Raw genomic sequence first — 18,589 nt, 5'->3', positions numbered from 1 at the left:
CTGATACTCTCACACTGGTCCCAGTGCTCAAAGAAAAGTATCTAGCAGTGGACCCAGATGTTACCTACTCAGAGATCATCACAAACTCAGGCAGAAGAGTCCTCCTGTCTTTTGCTACAGGCCTAGAGATGGTGGGATCGCCCAGCTTTCTGTACCCTGAGAACTGAAGACTATGGCCCTGGGGAGCACACCCAGCTTGCTGGGGCACCTCTGGCTCTCTACAATGTGGAGGCCTCTTGGCCTTACTTCCCACTGGAGCAAAGGAAAGGAACCCACTGCACAGTGAACCACAAGAGCAGGGCACAGATCAGTTCCTGAAGGGAAGGGACTTTGGGCTCTGTGGTAGAAGAGCTCTGCTTGGCCTCCGGCTCATCCGTTATTTACGACAGCAAACATAATGCCTTCTACTGATGTTTCATCTTCAAACCACAGCACAGATACTGACTGTTTAACTTCAACTTGAGTTTCCCCTTTTTTTCATCAAGTTTGCTCCACCTTCACTGAGTCCTCTACTGTGTGCCACCTGAGCTGTATACACACAGAACTCCTACAGGAGACTAGGTCCAGCCTAAACTTGCTGCTAAGTGATGGACCCAAAATGTATGAAGAAGCTTTGTTCTCTATATTTTCTCTTTATTTCCCTGGCAAGAAGCACAGTTTGTTTAGATAACTGAAAAGCAAGCTTCATTCTCTTTACCTTAAAAGCAAACACTGTCAATAACCAGTCTATGAAGACAATATTGACAATGCAGAATCCAAATGTATAAGATACAGAAGCAGCTTCATATAAACTTAATTCTCCCACAGCCCATTGTCCTTCCTTCCAAATACACCCTGGGAATGGTCACCTCCTCACACTTAGCTAACTCAAGTCTACACATCCTACTGGGGCAGCCTTGTCGCAGGCTTGGAGCCATTCATCTAGAGTTGCTTTCAAACTTTCCAACTGAGAATAGAACATTCAGGCAGTTATTCAGTCCAGGAAAAAGGCAGGCTATGATTCAGGGGAACAGGATGCAGATGGGAGGGTGGAAAGGTAGAGTTGCGGGTGAGATGGACGTGAGTGTTGGATGCAGGAGGGATGGGGCACATGAGATGCATGTGAGGTGGGATATAGGTAGGATGGGGAGGGTGGGCACAGGTGGGATGGAGGGGATGCTGGAATGCAGGTGAGATGGAAGAAAAGTAGATTGCAGGTGGAATGGATGGACAAATTGGAAGGAGGGGATGCAGATGGGGTAGTGGAAAGTATGAAATACAGATATACAATCCAAGATCTTTAGAGCCAGTGGTAGGCAGGACCTAGGGCAGTTAATTAATGGCTTAGAAAGTGAGTCAAGAGAAGGCCATCTCTCCTCTCTCCTATTCTTACCCTGGGGATGTGGCATAGTTGAAAAGGAAGGAAGGTGCTGTGCTCTTTACCTCTCCAGCCAAGGGAAGTTGGCAGTGGCTGCTCTGTGGCCTGGTCAGTGCAAACTCAGCACTAGAAACTGCTCTTGGTAGATGGCATCTTGACATAGGTGTTTTGAAAAACTTACAAAATATTCATTATGCTTCCATACTGCCTTAGTTGGGATTGTACCTGCCCCCACACCCTCACACCCCCACCCAGCAAAGGTAGAGACTTTTAACTTTTCAGGGGGCTAGTAGCAGCTCCAGGAATTCCTACTGTTCTTTGGAGCAGGGGTTCCCTGGTACTTCAGGCCTCCTGCCCAGGTTGGAAGGCAGAGGCTTAGCATTCCACTGGGCCCCAAACACAGATTAGCTCTTGCTGCTCTCCCTGAAGGACTTGTAAGCAGAGCTCCCTGGCTGGCTGGGTGCTGGCCCACTTCCTGGAGGTTCGGCATCACCTGGAGGCACCAATGGCCATTGCCAAGCTGCTCGTGCCTTCCTCTGCTCTGTCCTGGGGTTCTGATGTGTCTCCCTAGGCTGATGACTCTCGCCGGCTGCCTCTTTCCCACCCCTTTTCACTTTCTGACCCTCCTACTACTATTCCCCTTTGTCTCCTAGACAGTTTCACATCTTTCTCTCTCTTGGATTTTATGGATATATAAAATTTTATGGGGTGTGTGTGTATGTGTGTGTGTACATATGTGTATGTGTTTGTACTGATGCCATGGACACAGAAACTAAACTGTTTGCCTGAACATTTAGTCACCTGTGATGACCCTACTTCCTGATAAGGTCCTATTTAGAAGTAGAGAACTGAGGCTGGGACATATTTTGGGTAGACACAATTCATCCCTCACAGGAACTGAACAGAACACCAGTCTTCCCAAAGCAATATATCCTGGGACCCATCACAAAGATCAGAGGCAAAAAGTCTCATTCAGGTAGCTATCCCTAGAAACTAAGGGGAGAGTTTAGTCTGCTGAGCTCTGCAACAAAATACAGGAGCCACAATAAAATGGTGGAAGGGGGAGCATGAGGATGAAGATGATGTGGAATCAGCTGAGATTGGTGATTACTCCTGCTAGGGAAGGAAATTGCCTTTATACAGGACTGGATGCTGGAAATAAGGGCCACCATGTGCTCAATAAGAGTGAACCAGTCACCCAACCACATGGCAGTAGACGCTGCTATAGGTACAGAATAGACTGCTCTGCAGTGGCAAACATCATGCAGAAATGTGACCCCCTGGGAAGGTAGGTGAAGAAGCTGTGTGTTCACTGCAGGAGACGTTGTGGTTGCATCATTGTCAGAGGCTGAGGCAAACAGCACACCTTAAAGGGACTGGGCTAGGACCAGTGGGGATTCCCTGCCACTATTCCATGTTGGCGAATATCCTTCATGACCAGATCCTCAGATGTGATAACTGCACAAGAGGAGCCCCTTCCTGTTCCATCCTTGCTGTGATCAGCTTTGCCATGTCAGCATGTGGCCATCCCTGTATAAATGAAAGAAGTCCGGATTAGGAGCTTGTTTCTCTTTCTATGTCATTGAGAAATCACTGAACAGTTGTTCCTAATAACTTTGAAAGAATTCAAGTGGGGCTCCAGACACCCCCATCCTGAAAACTAACAGAAAAGCCTAAAGCACTGAACTTCTGAGGTATTTACTTAAGAAATGGATGCCAGGGACATCTTGACTCTAACCAGTCTAGAATGTCCAAGTCAATATGGTGCTTGGCTTCCTACCCAAGGAAGGACCCAAGAAAAGGAGGAGGCCTGATCACCTGCCCCCTGCAAGAGATGGGTGAGCACACACGCACACATACACACCTCTAGTTGGCCAAGTCTATTACTTCCTGTAGTTTAGTCAATTGTGCCATGAACTCCAAACTGAAGAAGCAGTTTGATTTCACTCTGAGTTTGTTTCTGGAAGTGGGAAGTGTGTGCCCTGTGTGTGGGCTGGCATCTGCAGGGATATTGCATCATCTCTAAAGAACTGGCTGATGTTCTCCTCGATGAAGAGGCACATTTCAGGTTCCTCTTCCATGGTTCAAACATTATCAGAAATATTGTTTACTCTAAAATGAGAGGTGCCTTTATCTTCAGATTTGTTTAAAAAGATGTTTGTTTTACACAACAGCCTGAAGCTCATGGTATGGAGTGTGAATGGTACTTTGATGCCTTCAAGTCTGAGAATCTAGGGTCATGCCAAATGCAGCAGGCATGGTGGTGTTCTAAGGTATAACAGGCATGGAGTATTATCTCTAGAGTCCAAGGCAGAGCTCTGTAATGATGAGGGTAGGGTAGGGCAAGGGACCTTGGAAAAGGCCACAGGCAAGAGTAGCCACACTGTAGCACAGTCCAGTATAAGCAGTCTGGGTTACACCTGACTGGGGCTGCGATTGTTGTTAAGATTGCCCTGTGGCAGCACCTGGGTTGCACACTTGCAGGGAGAGCAACCTGTTCACATGAAGACACTGGAACTTATCTATGAGCAATTCCCTGCTGACAGTTCTTCAGTAGGCTGTAGTAGATGCTAGTTGGGGTCCCTATGAACCTGAAGCCAGTGCAAGGCTGCTTTCCTACCAGGCTGTATGACGAGTCTTGTCCCGGAATCAGTGAATTTGATATTAAGCATACAGAACTTCCACAGATGTCACTTAATCCAGATGGTTTTTAATGATGCCAATGTATACATGATGAATACTAGTACTCAGATCATTCTATTTGTAGACTAGGAGCTGCACCACTCATAGTGGGCAGATCTTTGCACTTCAATTAACCTAATCAAAACAATCCCCTCTGTGAATGCACAGAGGCCCATTTCCCAGATGAGTCTAGAGTTTATCAAGTTGACAATTGAGATAAACAACTACACTCATTGAACCTAGAGTGTGATGTTTCCACTACATTGGGAAGCTAGCAAGCTGGGTCTGCTTCTCTCCTTCTCCCAGTGCTGGGATTAGCCATGCCTAATTATGTAAGTGTTGAGAATCAAGTATTTATGCTTTCACAGCAAGCACTTTATCTGACAAGCTCTCTCCTCAGGTCAGAACTATGGTTTTGGGGTGTGTGTGTGTGTGTGTGTGTGTGTTTGTTTGTTTGTTTTGCAGTACTACAGAAGATCTGAACAGGGACACATGATGTGTGTTGAGAATCACAGAGGCGGCGGGGAGGGGGGAGTGCAGGGGGCTGTTGCAAATAAGAAAGACCCTGTAGGAGGTGTCTGTAGGCACCAGGTTGAACTTGCTAAGTTTGTTCACAGAGAGTTGTAGACAGAAGCCACATAGAAATATGCTGTGCTTTATTATTTCAAAGGAAAGGGGCTTGTATACAGGACTTCCACTCAAAACTGATAACAATACATTTCTCTTCCTGTTAAGAAACCCATCCAAGCACCCAGATCATAACTAAAGAATCACATGCTGAGCTTGGGACTGGGATGATGGCCCATGGCCTCTGTCCATAACAGGGACCTGGTGAGCAGAGACATCTGCCACTGGATTACCACTGGTCTTTGTTCTCTTTAGCAGAACTGGAATGTATCTATTTTTATGTCTTTTTTATATACCTGTAGATTTCATGGCTTAGTTAATTGAAAACCTTTTAACTTCCAATTTGCAATCTCTTTTTTTTCAATTTGCTGGATATCTAGTTGGCAAAACTGTTAACAATTTTCTAAGTTACACTTACTGTGTGCTCATTATTTGTTTTAAAAGATGGAAAAATCAGCAACTCACTATGGATCAAAGGCTGAGAGTAAGCGACTGTTGAGTGCCCAGCCCTAAGTGGGCATCCCTATCATCTCCAGACCTTGGAGGAGCCTGTGGGAGAGAAGCAGAAAGCCTGGTTGGCCACAGTGTGCTGTGAAATATATTCTGGAAATAACATGGTTTCTGTGACTATAAACACATAACAGCTGTGGCTACCTACATAAGACCTGCTCACACATAGGCAGTACAGGTAGGAGAGTTACAAAGAAGAGGGATCAGGAAGAGTAGAAGTGGATGAGAGAGAGCAACAGGGGGCAACATAATTAAAACAAAGTGTATATAGGATGAAGATGTCAAGAGTAAGAAAGAATGGAAGAGTGTGAAAGATCTGTAATTCTACCAGGGAATAAAACATTTTAGATTACAGAAAGTTAAGTGTGGCTATTTTAATAATTGCTGTCTCCTCCTCAGTTTCCCCTCCTTTCTCCTTCTTCTCTGTCTTTTTCTTTCATCTTTTTCTCTGTGTCCTCAAAGAAAATGGCAGTCTCAGGGCAAGACTCATCATACACCCTGGGAGGAAAGCAGCTTTGTATTGGCTTCAGGTTCATAGGGACCCCAACTATGGACTACCACAGCCTATGAAAGAAGAACTGTCAGAAGGGAATTGAATTGCCCACAGAGAAGTCCAAGTGTCTCTGTGTGAACAGGTTGCCCTCCCTACAAGTGTGCAACCCAGGGTGCTGTCACAGGGCAATCTCACTGAGAGTTCAGCAACAATCCCAGCCCCAGTTAGGTGTAACCTAGACTGCTTACAGTGGGCTGTGCTGCAGTGTGGCTAATCTTGCCTTGTGGCCTTTCCCAAGGTCCCTCGCTCCACCCTACCCCAATCATTACAGAGCTCTGCCCTGGCCTCCAGAGGTAATGCTCCATGCCTGCTATACCTTAGAACACCACCATCCCTTACCACCGTGATTGTATGATGACAAGATTTACACACCCATCTGGCTGTTGACAGGCAACTATGCTATTTGTCATCTTGTTGTGCATTGCAGCTCCTGTGACTTACCAGTATGGGTGTCTGTACACTTTTTCTTCCTCCTCAGTGAGGTTGCAGGATATGCAGTGAGCAAATGTTTTAACATTTACAGCACCACCACATGGCTTCCAGAGAGCCTCCACAACAGAATCACATGTCTTCCAGTTATTTCTAGGCAAGCTAACCCTAGAGAGTCCTCACACAGTTACCAGGAGATGCCTGCATTTTACAGATGGGCTGTGGCTTGCTGTCTGGCACTCTGATAGAGGCTGCCATACCAAAAGAGCGTTTTGTGTGCTGGCCCGCTGTCTTCCTGGGAATGTAGGAGGAATTGTGTTGAACAAGTCAAACTTAAAGCTTAGCAGTGTGTTAGAAGCTGCCACCCTCCCTTATTTCTTGTTCATTTCTATCTTTCTGTTTCTAGGACTGACTCTAATAGTGAATTTTCTAGAAAGAATCTTAGAAGTCCATCTGCATAGGAGTTGGTGTGCATCTCACACCTAGGGCTCAGGTCCATGAGAGATACAATCCATGTATTTGTTTGTTGGTTCCTATGCTGCCTTGTTTCTTTCAAGGCCTCCATTTTTTCAAGGTAGATGAAACTTGACTTCAGTTACCCTGGTCTTCCCTTGGACCTCTGGTGAAATATTAGGGGTAAGGGATTGACTAGACACAAGGATCAGAACCACTGATCCTCACAGCCGCCTCTCATAGAGGCATCTGCTTCTGCTCGTCTTCTGACTGACCCTGAGCATGTGAAAATCACTGTGGAGGGGCTAGCTGCTTCCATACAGGTTTTCATGAGTCTAGCCTTGCCAGCCGTACACAGCCACACAGATAGTCCATACAGGTTACAGGTCCTCAGTATCTAAATCGCTTGTGCCTCATTCTTAGAACCCAAACACCTGCTCCCACAGCATGGGCTCTGTCCATGCCAGGGTTGTGAAACAGGAGACACAGCACCCCAGTTCCTCTCAGAGCCCAGGGCTCCCCTGTGATCCAACTCTTCCTGACATCTCTCTGCCCCCAACTCTTGTCTAGTTTCATCTTTGAGGACTATACATCAAAAACTCAATATCCTGGAAAGATTTGACACATGTGCATGCATGAATGCAAACACACACACACACACACACACACACACACACACACACATATCTGCTCACATAACAACCTATAGGACATCAGCAAAAGACATCACAAATGCATATTGGCTCTTTTCCTGAAAGCTTTCACACACGTTTACATGTATGCCCCAACATGGCTGCGCAGAGGGATCTTTAGCAGGCATGCTGCAGGCCATTTGTTTATGGGTTGTATGACTGGGAAAACTAACTATTGAAGTGATAACAATTTCTTTTGACATGGAAAGGAAACAGGAACGTTGGGCTCCAGTCTTTCCCACTCATGTGATCTGACGAGGGAAAGTATTCCCCACAGATCTCAAATTCAGAAAACCGCTTCTTTGGGGAAGGGCCCTTAATGACTTGATTGGAAGATGGACATTGATCTTAATTAGTTGGTTATTTGATCTTGAGACATCAGAGATCAAGTATATCAAAGAGAAATTAACTGTGCTTAAGTCTGAGGCTCCTAAGAACCTGGCAGTGTGTTATTTCATTAACATGATACTTCCAGTCAACTAAATATACAGGATAAGTGTCCTGAGGAGGTACAGTTAAAGCAACTCATAGCCCAAGTGTGAAGGGCTATGATACCATGGAGCACATGAGAAAAGGAAATCTCACTGAAATACCCGCTCAAATGAGTTTTAATCCTAAATATGGTTGTTATACTTCTTGGTTCTAGTGTTCTGTCAGTTATAAGAGTAAACATGGTGGACTTGTTGGTTCATGGATTTTTTTAGGCAGCTTCTGTCAGGATACATGACTCTTCATCCTGAGTGAAGTAATATAGAATCCAAAAGATAGATATTGCATATTTTCTCTTATTTTTGGATGTTAGCTTCTAAATTTTGATATGTGTGTGACAATCAGAATAACCAGAGAGGTTAGTTACCAAGTAATGGATGGGGGTGGGTGGGTAGAGGGTTTCCATAAAAGGGGGAAGGAAATAGAAAATATCAAGATGGAAAGACAAAGGGAAAATGAGAATCAAAAGATTGAATGGAGAGGGGAATCAGAGAAAAGAGTGAAAGGGGAAATATGGAGAGGGAAAATTAACATTAAGGGGCTTTTGGGAAATGTATGAAAAATCAATATTACAGAAGCTTCCTAAAAATATACATATTTGAAGTAAATTTATATTGAGTCATCCTATGAGTGGGCAATGTCCCAACTAGATATCTTATGCCACCATATAAAACCTCTAGTGCCAGGAATAGGTTACATCCTGAGTCATTGGCCAAAGGGTGTCCGTCCCATAGACACCCCTGAACATCACAGGCTATTGGTTGCTTTCCACAATCTGATGGTAAGTTCCTATAGGGACTGAATACAAGACTGACTTATGTCATCGAACATAGAGAAGTGAAATTGGTGCCCAAGTAGAAGGCATCAGTTTCTTCTCTCTGATTCCTCTCTGTCACCCTTACTAACTAGCATCCATGATGCAAGCAGGCACTCTGCATGTTAGCAGAGGAGAAAAGGAATCAGTTATATCAACACTCAGCTATAAACCCTGAAACCTACATAACCTGTCTGCAAGACATACAGACACAATAGCAGCACAAATGTGGTAGTGACCAACCATGTTTTACATTTTTATTTAAGACGTGAGGTCTGCTGTTTGAGATGGAAGCCATACCTGATACTGCTGAAGCGGCGATGAAGCTGAGACTATGTCAGGCCTATCATACCATCACTATCACCTACTACAGTTATTCTACTGAAGAAATATGGTGATAAAATGACCCCTAACAACATTCTGCTATATCCACAAATCAGTGACTCACTCAACCATACTCAGAGAATCTGCTTAGAGTAGATGGGAATTAACACACTGGCCCACAACTAGACAAAGTGTGAGAGGATTTGGAACACTCAGTACTAAATGTGAAACCTTTATTAGAGCTAGCCACTTGAGGCTCAGGGGTCTATGTAGAAGAATAGGCAGAAAGGGTAAAGGGGTAATGGATTAGTTTCAGGAGACAGCATCTTCCGGACACAACAGGAGAGAAGCACATAAGAACTCACAGAGACTCTGATAGCATGATAACAGCTATAGAAGTTACAGACAGACAGGCTCCCCCACTGAGAGCTGAACAAACTTCCACTATTTGCGATACCTATTAGGAAGGAGAAATCAGTTTTATCCCATGGAGTGTCACTGGTTATATCAGCCACACTCCGGGGTGAGCCCCATGCCCAAGAGTAATTGCCCAACACAGAAACATGGTGTTTATTTGGTGGAAAGGGGTGCTCCTGTTTTATTGTGTTTTCATCTTATCATTTTGTTTGCTGGTTTTCATTTTTGAGGATTTGTGGAGTTTTTTGAGAAAGACAGAGAGAGACAGATACAGAGACTGACAGAGAGACAAAGAGACAGAGAAATAGCATAAAATTCATTGGTTAGGGAGATGGGGAAGATGGGGAAGTAGCAGAGGGGAAAACATAATCAAAACATATGAAAATACCTTTTTACATTAAAAAAGAGAAAAAAGACAACTTGCTAAACTAATCTACCATCAAAATTATTTTTTAATAAAATATTTTAGTGAGAAAATAAAAGAAACACATGATTTACCCATTCTATCATTTGGGTTCAACAGGGTTATTATTACCATCATCATCATCATTATTATTATTTACATTTTTATTTGGACAAATAAAATGTTAGTTAAGCACCTTTTAATTTATAGCTGAGAATGATTATCCAACATGTATGGCTTAGTAGGACTTGAGTCTCTTCTCCAGCACCCACTGTGTCTGTTGCAGCTCAGCATTGAAAAGACAAATGTGCAATGCAGAAAATCCTTGCAACAGACAGAAAATCCTTGCTTCATCTTAAGCATGGATTTAAAGAAGATTGAAGTGAAGTGGTGGACTGTCAGCTCCAAAGAAATAAGGCAACTGGCCAATTTTAGTTCACAAATTGCCTCTAATTGTCACCACCACCGGGGACTTGTCAATGTGCCCTTTATACTTTGAAGAATTTATTGGAGAGAGAAGAGGCAAGAAGCAGAAAGTCAAGCAAGAAGTCCGAATGTTTTGCATTCCCCAGCACCACTATCTCTGCAGTGGGCAAAGCCTTTGATTGTCTTGGAACAATTATGGAGAATTAGGCCACCAGTCCAAACTCTGCTAAGAGGCTACAGTGGCCATGCACTCCTCTGCCCCTTCCTTTACAATGTAAAGGTTTCATTATATATCAAAAGAACTCTGTTGTAGATATCTGGGAGGAACGAAAGGATTGAGACTTTAGTTTTTCACTGTTACCCAGCTGAGATACTGAACTGCTCTTGGTGTTTCCTTCATCATGGAATGAGGCAGGTGACACATTTGTCTCTCAAAGAAGGCAAGGTTTCCTAAACAGCTGGCTCAGTGACAAGCCCAAGGGAGATGATAAGCAAATCCAAGTTTCTTTACCATCCTGCAGGCTGTTGTTGGCATCTGTCTCTATGGTGTGCCTATGGATTCCCCATGGGTCAGCCAGGGCCACCCTATCCCAGGGAATCTTGCTCCCTGGATTATCTGAACAGACCCACAACATACACTGCCCACTGCCTGCTTGTTGGAGGTAACGTGCTGTGGGTGTTCCCACCTGCCAGACACTTGTAGTAAATGCTATGCATCCAAAGTTATGCTAGCCTAATCTCTGTTAGCAGTGAGGAACATGATACATGCATAGTGTTGTCACAGGGAAAGAAGACTCTGAGACATTTCAGACGGCAAGTGCATGTGGGAGCTAGAGCCATAAGCCAGGGCGCCTTAGGATACCATGCCTACGTCTCAACTCCTCTGGATGCTTTTCCTGGGTCACATGCTGTTTTAGAATTGAGTATAAAGATTGATTGCAGCCACAATCTGCCTCATGACCTCAGATAGAAAGAAGATTTACATTTATAGATATCTTTAAATTTTATGTGTGCTTTATGTGTGCACATGTGAGGCTGGCAACACCAGGCCTGCTTACCAACTTCTGTAGTTTGCTGGGGACTGAGCAATTGCTCAGTATTCAATTGAATACTAGGAGAGTGAACATTTATTTGGTCCAAGAATAACTAGTGCTGACCTTGAGAAGAGAAGGTACATACGGTGAACGAACAGTTGTCAAGATAAGCTTTCTTAGGGAGATGGCCAGGGCCCCTTGTGTACAGGTATACTACCTACAAAGTGAGCATGTTATCCCAGTGATTGGACCGTGCATGCCTCAAGGACCCTCCAGTTCAGGCATGAGGACCTCAAGTCTGGGAGAACCAAGAGATTAGTCCTTGGCCAACTGTCCCTGACCAGTCTCTGTTGGATAAGTCTCCTTCAGCTCTGAGATACAGTTCCCTTTTCCTAACTCGCTGGAAAATTGCTTTGATTTTTCCCAAGTCTTAAATTATCAGGGTCAAGGCCAAAATTTTAACAGACTAACTCAGAATATCCATTAATTCAAATCAGATGCCAGTTGACTTCAAAGCTACCAGATAAAACAACAGCTACCCTTGTCTATGCACCTCCTAAAATGTTTGGGACATGCTGAAAAGCATGTATACGGTTTCTCTAAAATTTGCACTCAACTGGAGGGCATGGAGTTTTTCCTTTGCTAACTCTGGTAAACTTACCTCGGCCAAATCCAGCCTGCTGCCTGTTTTTGTAAATAAAGTTTTATTGGCACACAGCCATACACATTCATTTACATATCATCTAAAACTGTTTTCACACCAGGACAGTTGAGTAGCTGTGACAGAGACCATCTGTCCCACAGAGCCTAAAATATTTACTATCTGGTCCTCAGAGAGGGAGAGGAAGGTTCCAAGTCCTGATTTACAAGGCATGTACCAAGTTCATAACTTCTAGACCTTATGGTTACGGACACACACTAGGCTTGTCTGCAGGTGTTCTGTGTAAAGTAATGTAATATGTCTTGGTTTCTCAACAACAGACAGTAAATGTGTTGATGCTCTGCTTTACACAGCAACTATAGTCGTCAAATAGGTGCTCAGTATATACTTATGGACTTGGTTATTGACAAATATGCAGTTTCCCCAAGGCCTAGTATAAAGGTAAGTATGAATGACTCAAGAATACAGCGGAAATCTGCCTGAGAGATGGTTGGCCCTGGGCTTTTCCTGGCAGATTCTACTCTGCCCAGAGGAGTTAAAACGGCACCCCATTAATCAGAAATGCTATGTAGGGCACCATGCTAAAGACGGTTGTGTTTCTGGGTCCTCAGGAGAGACTTAGCATGTGGATTCTCTGAAAGCATGCCCCAGTTGGCAACTCTGAGTTCTTTGGGATTGTTTGTTCATTTGCTTGTTTTGAGAGAGAGTTCTGGTTGGCCTTGAACTTGCTACATCGCTGGGGATGACCTTGAAATGGTCATCCTACTAGTACCTTCACCTCCCAAATGCTGTGATTGCAATAATGTTCTGAAATAATGAAACATAAATCATGCTTAGAATAAAAACCCAGGGATTTGTGCAAGTTAGGCAGGCACTCTACTAACCATGGCACATCCCCAGCTCCAGGTGGTGAGTCTACTAGCCAAGACACATCTCCAGGCTCCAGGCCCAGTGGTCATTGTGGTCATTCTGTTCATCTAACAGATTGTCTTCATAGGCAAGAGATGGTGTCCCATGTCCCTGATACAACAGGGCACTGGCTGTCTAATGCCAATGAAAAGACCTTAAACCCAGCATGGTATGGGACACTCTGAGCTGCATTAAATCTTCCAACAAAAGAGTTCTCTGGAGCTCTGAAAGAGTTCACTGAAATCTTGCAAAGAACCCTCAGGATGGACCTCTCATATCTTGCAATGTGCCATCTTCTACTCATGGCACAGGAGCTGGGTTGTGCAGAGGTTTTAAGACTTTCACCAAGAGGAGGGTCAAGAAAGGGAATCTACAGGCCATACAAGGGCCCAAGTCCAATTTGGCAGCCCTTTGCACAGCGGAGAGGACAAGTCACCACTCTAGCAGGACCAGATCACTTTGACAACAGTGAGCAGCTCCCAGAGACTCACACGTACAGAACTCTTCAAAGGCAAGTTCTGAGTCATCTAGAATTTGAGTCCAGTGGAACCCTCTGGAGAGGGGCAGCTCGGCGGAGAGCCCCGTGGACAGGGGCAGCTCGGAGAGCCCCGTGGACAGGGGCAGCTCGGCGGAGAGCCCCGTGCTGCTGTTTCTGAAGCTATCACCTAAGTCCCTCGGGGCCTCTTTCTGTGGCTTGCCACAGGCTTCCTAACAGTGTTGACTTCTGCCCCAGTTCTCTTCAGCTCACAATCCTACTTTAGCCACAGTTCACAGGTCATCTTCACAGAGAACTGTGGGGGACAGGTCCTTACAATAGTTCTCTGTGGAAGGTCAATCACTCCCAAGATGCTTGAAAATGGAATGACTTTTCCTCACGTTTGTCAAGAACAAGGCTGCAAATGAACTAATATCCCTCCTGTCACTTCGCTATGTCACACTCAGGTGAGGAAGTTTGCTCCACCAACAGGGATCTCCACAGGAGCCTTTGAGCTAAAATGTTATGTTTATTTTCCTTGGGTGGCCCATGAACCGAACCATAAGTCTCTGTTCTTTGTTGGATGTACTGTTAAAGGGCATTTTGGTGGTTCTAATAACATGTTCTGCCTGTCTCCTCTCTGCTGGATGAAGTGGCAGAAACATAGTAACAGAGTCAACAAACTAAGCTCTGACCTTGGGCTTTACTTTTGACAGCCCTTCCCTGCCAGTCCCCATTCACTTGCTCCTAGGACAAGAAGCTTGTGTTCTGTTCAGGGTGGGGTGGTTTAAGTGTGCAGAGTCACAGGTGCCCAGTGACACATCCCATCCTGCTGCTGGAAAACATCTGCATAGCCATCCTGATGATGATGCTTGGATTTTAGGGACACAGCATCCAGACAGTCCCCTTCAAAGACAGCGGAGTGCTGCACTCACTGACCCTATACTGTCAGCCCGGTTTGTGTAGCTATGGCCTTGCTGACATGAAGCCTGGTGGAAAAAGGGTCTTCATTTCTGGGAAGCACCCAGGTCAGCTGGATGCTGAGGGCCATGGACCACACTGAGTACTAGGTGTCAAAAGCACAGGTTATAACACAAGGTTTCCCTGCCACCAAGGAAATCAGTCTTGGTCACTACTTTTGCTTCAAGAGGCTATAGCAGTAAGGACTGGGGCTATTCCAGAAGACCCTTTCAATTCATCTCCCCTACAAGATCCTCACCATCCTTGAGTGAACAGGCAGGGGGACAAGAGCTGTTCCTACAATTGCCAAAAGCAACATAATGCACTCATGAATGGGCAACCTGAGTCAGGACCACATCACAGCCTATGCCACACTCAGGGTGTGTTTTATGACTACACTCATAGGGGATCAGCTACTTTGGCTTCTCAGTGATTAATAACAATTTGAGAAGCCAGTTTCACTCAGAATTCTCCATGTTCCCATGTACTTTGGACAGCTGGAATCCTGGAGGAAAGCCCTAGCATGGACTTGGCTGTTCCTACCAGATAGCTTTGCTCTGCCCAGGAGTCTACAAGGTGATAAACTTCATGGATTTGATCATAACTTGTCATCATAGACCATAGTCCTCTCTCTCCCTCTCTCTCTCTCTCTCTCTCTCTCTCTCTCTCTCTCTCTCTCTCTCTCTCTCTCTGTATCTGTCTCTGTGTCTCTGTGTGTTTCTCTCTCTACCTCCCTCCCCCCTCTCATTCTGTGTGTGTGTGTGTGTGTGTGTGTGTGTGTGTGTGTCCCAAAGGATGACTTTGGTTGTTATTATTCAGGCATCATAGGTTCAGTTTTTTTGTGTTTGTTTTGTTTTGCTTTGAGACAAGGTCTCTGACTGAACTGGAACTCAGCATGTTCTAAGAACTCACCAAGGCTAGACAGGCCGCCCATCAACCCCAGCACCTACCTGTTTCCGCATTCCCAGTGCTGGGATGACAAGCCTGTCCCACCATGCCCAGACTTTTCTCTAATGTGGAATCTGGGGATCAACTTCATGTTCTTGTGCTTGCAAGACAATACTTTACCAACTGAACTATCTCCCCAACCCCTCATTTGCATGCTCTGTGAGATCTGATTCTCTTGAATTCCTACATTTCAGTCACTATCTTGGCTCTCCATTTGCACTTGACAATATACTGTGGTGCTAGAGTCCTTCTCAACTAAGGTAGCAGGTGTCAGTTAGCACTTGAGACTTGACTTCAAGTTACTTAAAACATAGTGCTATCCCAGTGTAGTTAGAGTACATGATCTATTTATGTGATTAAAACATCCCTTGGAGGTAAAACCAGCAGGACATTAGGGCAAAAACTAGGAGAAGTCAACAAAGCCTCAGAAGGTGGTGACCATAGGGGCAAAGAATAGATCTGCCCTGTGTACTGAGGCTTGGGCCTAGGGGCATAGAAATATACAGGTTTGAAGCTTCCCAGGAGGGCCCTGGAGGGAGGTAGGGGAGAGGGTGGTTAAGCAGATGTATCAACAAGTCTCATATTGGTTGTAATGGGTATAGAAGTTTGAGGGACAAGCAGCTGTGCTGACCAGGAAATGGAGACACATTGCAGCATTTAGTAATCATCTAAGGACTTGTCATGTGCTTCTGGTTGATCTGACTGTCCTTCCCATGTTTTATGTCACAGGGACTGTCACCATGTCAGCCATTCATCCCCTCTGCTCACTCAAGGTCCCAGGAATCCTAGGTGAGGTCTCTAGAAGCCACTTAGAGAAGTGCTCTGTGTCTCCAGCTGTGAAAATGGGAGACACATTTCCAATAAGAAATCCATGTCTAATATTTCCCAAATATTGCATAGTTCCAATGGGGGGAAAAGGATTCACTCTGAAATTCAAACTTAAAGAGACATCTTGAGCTTTTCTACCCTAAGTCTTGCCTGCCTTCCCAGGACTCTAATACAGTTGACATTTAGTCTAAAGTCCAGAACTCTTTGAGGTGGGATGGGAAGCACCAAATCAAGGTCAAGTTTCCCCAAAGGGAGAACATCAGAAAGGCAAGATTTGACTGGAAACTTCTGTTTGGCATTTACACATATGTCTCTGTTTGGGAGTTCTAAGAAAACCTTAAAGTGTAAATATCTTTATTTAAATGATTCACTTCTTAGACAGTGACAAAAAGCAATTATCTAAAAGTAGAAACAAAATGTTTTTCCTGAAATAGAAAATACTATCCACTCTCTAGATCCAAAAAGTAAATGAGGATTCTGAACCATTTGCCATTTGCCACCTATTACATTTCCTCACTGAAGAAGGACCTGCATTTATCAGACTGCCAGGGCAACCCCGTGTGTTGTCTGACACCCTTTCCACTCGCTAAGGACCAGGAGGTGTATTTGTTTCACAACCCTCAGAGTCACCACTGCCTAAAGCCAGCCACTCACAGTCCTTGGATATCAGGCTAAACCCTGTGACAGTCCCAACCAACCTCCATTTGGTCTCTGCAATCCCTCTGTCACTCCATGTCCTACAAAAGACAGACCCATTCCAAATCTTCACATATATCCTTGAGTTTCTATGTGTCTGGGCATGAAAAGCCTTCACATTTCTCTAAGTGAGTCATATTCTTGCAAGCCTCTGGGTCTCCTGCCCAGACTTTCCTGCACTTCTGCTGCCACCCACCACCTCGTCTCAGCCCAAATAAATTATAAAAGTCCCTCGAGATCCTAATAAATCCCAAGTCACCCTAGCTTGGTTTCCTGCAAATCCCTAAATATACACAGTCTCACCCCTAAACACAGCATGGTTAGATCACTCCAGTACATGCCCTTCCTTGGATGAAGTAGCCCCACTAATGTATTGCTGCAGCTATACAAGTGATGCCGAGCCCAAACTGCCCACATGGTCTTAAGCACCATGCCAGACAGATGGAAAGCAATGGCTGCATTTTAACATTAATTTGTGGTGACTTATAATGCAATCCTGGACAAGATGACCACACACATTCATGTCCACACTTCCTACAAGAAAGTCACCAGACTCATTTTTGATAGTGCCTCCCAAGCCACTCATTCCTTCTTTCCTCCAAAACTCTTTAAACACTAACCCTTAATTTCTCTGAGTGATTTATCTGTCTCCCAAATCCAAATATAGTTTTTAAAGGATAAAGATTATCCAAGATTGAAGCCAATGCAGAGGGAGGCTGTGGCCAATACCAAAGTCAAGATCTTAGAGTATTCTCAGTTTGGGATGTTTGCACAGCCTGGTTAGAGCATGTGGCTTTCAAGAGAATATCTGTAAGGGATAGCACCCTGTAGATGGAGTTTTACTATGTATGGTAATTTGAATGAGAACTGCCCCATAAGCCCATGAGTGTAAACACTTGGTGGCAATGATTGGAGGTGGCCTAACTCTATGAGACAGTCTTTCTGCAGGAATTGCATCACTGGGGACAGGCTTTGAGGATTCATAGCCCTTCATATTTCTATTTTGTGAATCTGGTCTCTATATGTGGCTGGAGAGGTTCCTTCTCAGAGTCCTGCTCCAGCTTCCTGCTGCCATGCCATCTGGGCTACTATGGATTCTAGCCCTCTAACCCCAGAGCCCAAATTAAACCTTTTCTCTTGTAACTTTTTCTCTTATAACCTTTTCTCTTGTAACCTTTTCTTCGCTTTTGGTTATGGCATTTTATCACAGCAACAGACAGTAACTAACACTGTGCTTTAAGTCAGTCCACTATGTTACTTTTTGGGTCAATTTTCCTAAACAGGGAGGAAACAGAACCTTCTGAGCTCTTGGTTCACTCTGCAGGACAAAGCCCCCTAGTCACTTCACACATCCTCATGCCAACCTGCTCTAATGAGATTATCTTCTGCACAGAATCTCTTGTAGAATTGAGCTAGGGATCCAAAAATCCCAACCAAAATGCAGGCACAAAGTCAGAGAGAGAAGACAGAGTTGGGGTGTCAAAAATGTGGGCTGCATGCCGTTGAGGCTGCCCCACAGTTCAGGGAGGGTCGGAGCTCTCAGTTATGCTCTGATAGCCCACAGACTCCCAGGGTGCAGGGTGGAGTCAAGAAGAACCATGCACTGTGAGCTAAGAGCTGTGAATTCTGACCAAAGATTTGCTGTCAACACATGGATAAGTCAAACCTGGATATTTAAAAATTGTAACTGAATAAAAGTTAAGAAGCTTCATTATAATCTTAGGAGGAAGCCTGCTGCATTCTAAAGATATGAACAAAAAATATCCAGCAACAAGGTAGCATTTTTAAAGGAATTAGACAAAAAAAAAAGTTAAGTCTTAAGGGGCTTTTAAAAATTGTGTGTGCGGTGGTGGCGCACGCCTTTAATCCCAGCACTTGGGAGGCAGAGGCAGGTGGATTTCT

The 18,589-nt window shown here is 44.6% G+C and overlaps 1 long non-coding RNA gene across 1 annotated transcript in view; it reads right to left on the bottom strand.

The window, feature by feature from the left end:
* Positions 1-2,793: 2,793 nt before the first annotated feature.
* LOC116097431 overlaps positions 2,794-18,589 on the bottom strand; it is a 53,523-nt gene continuing 37,727 nt past the window's right edge. Inside the window, exons 2-3 of the long non-coding RNA XR_004121426.1 lie at positions 5,132-5,215; positions 2,794-2,887 (exon numbers count right to left, since the gene is read on the bottom strand). This is a non-coding gene — a long non-coding RNA (uncharacterized LOC116097431). The remainder of the gene's footprint in view (positions 2,888-5,131; positions 5,216-18,589) is intronic.

Source organism: Mastomys coucha, unplaced genomic scaffold, assembly GCF_008632895.1.
Source record: "Mastomys coucha isolate ucsf_1 unplaced genomic scaffold, UCSF_Mcou_1 pScaffold19, whole genome shotgun sequence".
NCBI lineage: Eukaryota > Metazoa > Chordata > Mammalia > Rodentia > Muridae > Mastomys > Mastomys coucha.
Note: the sequence above shows the minus strand (reverse complement) of the source record. Positions and strands in the feature narration are given on the sequence as shown.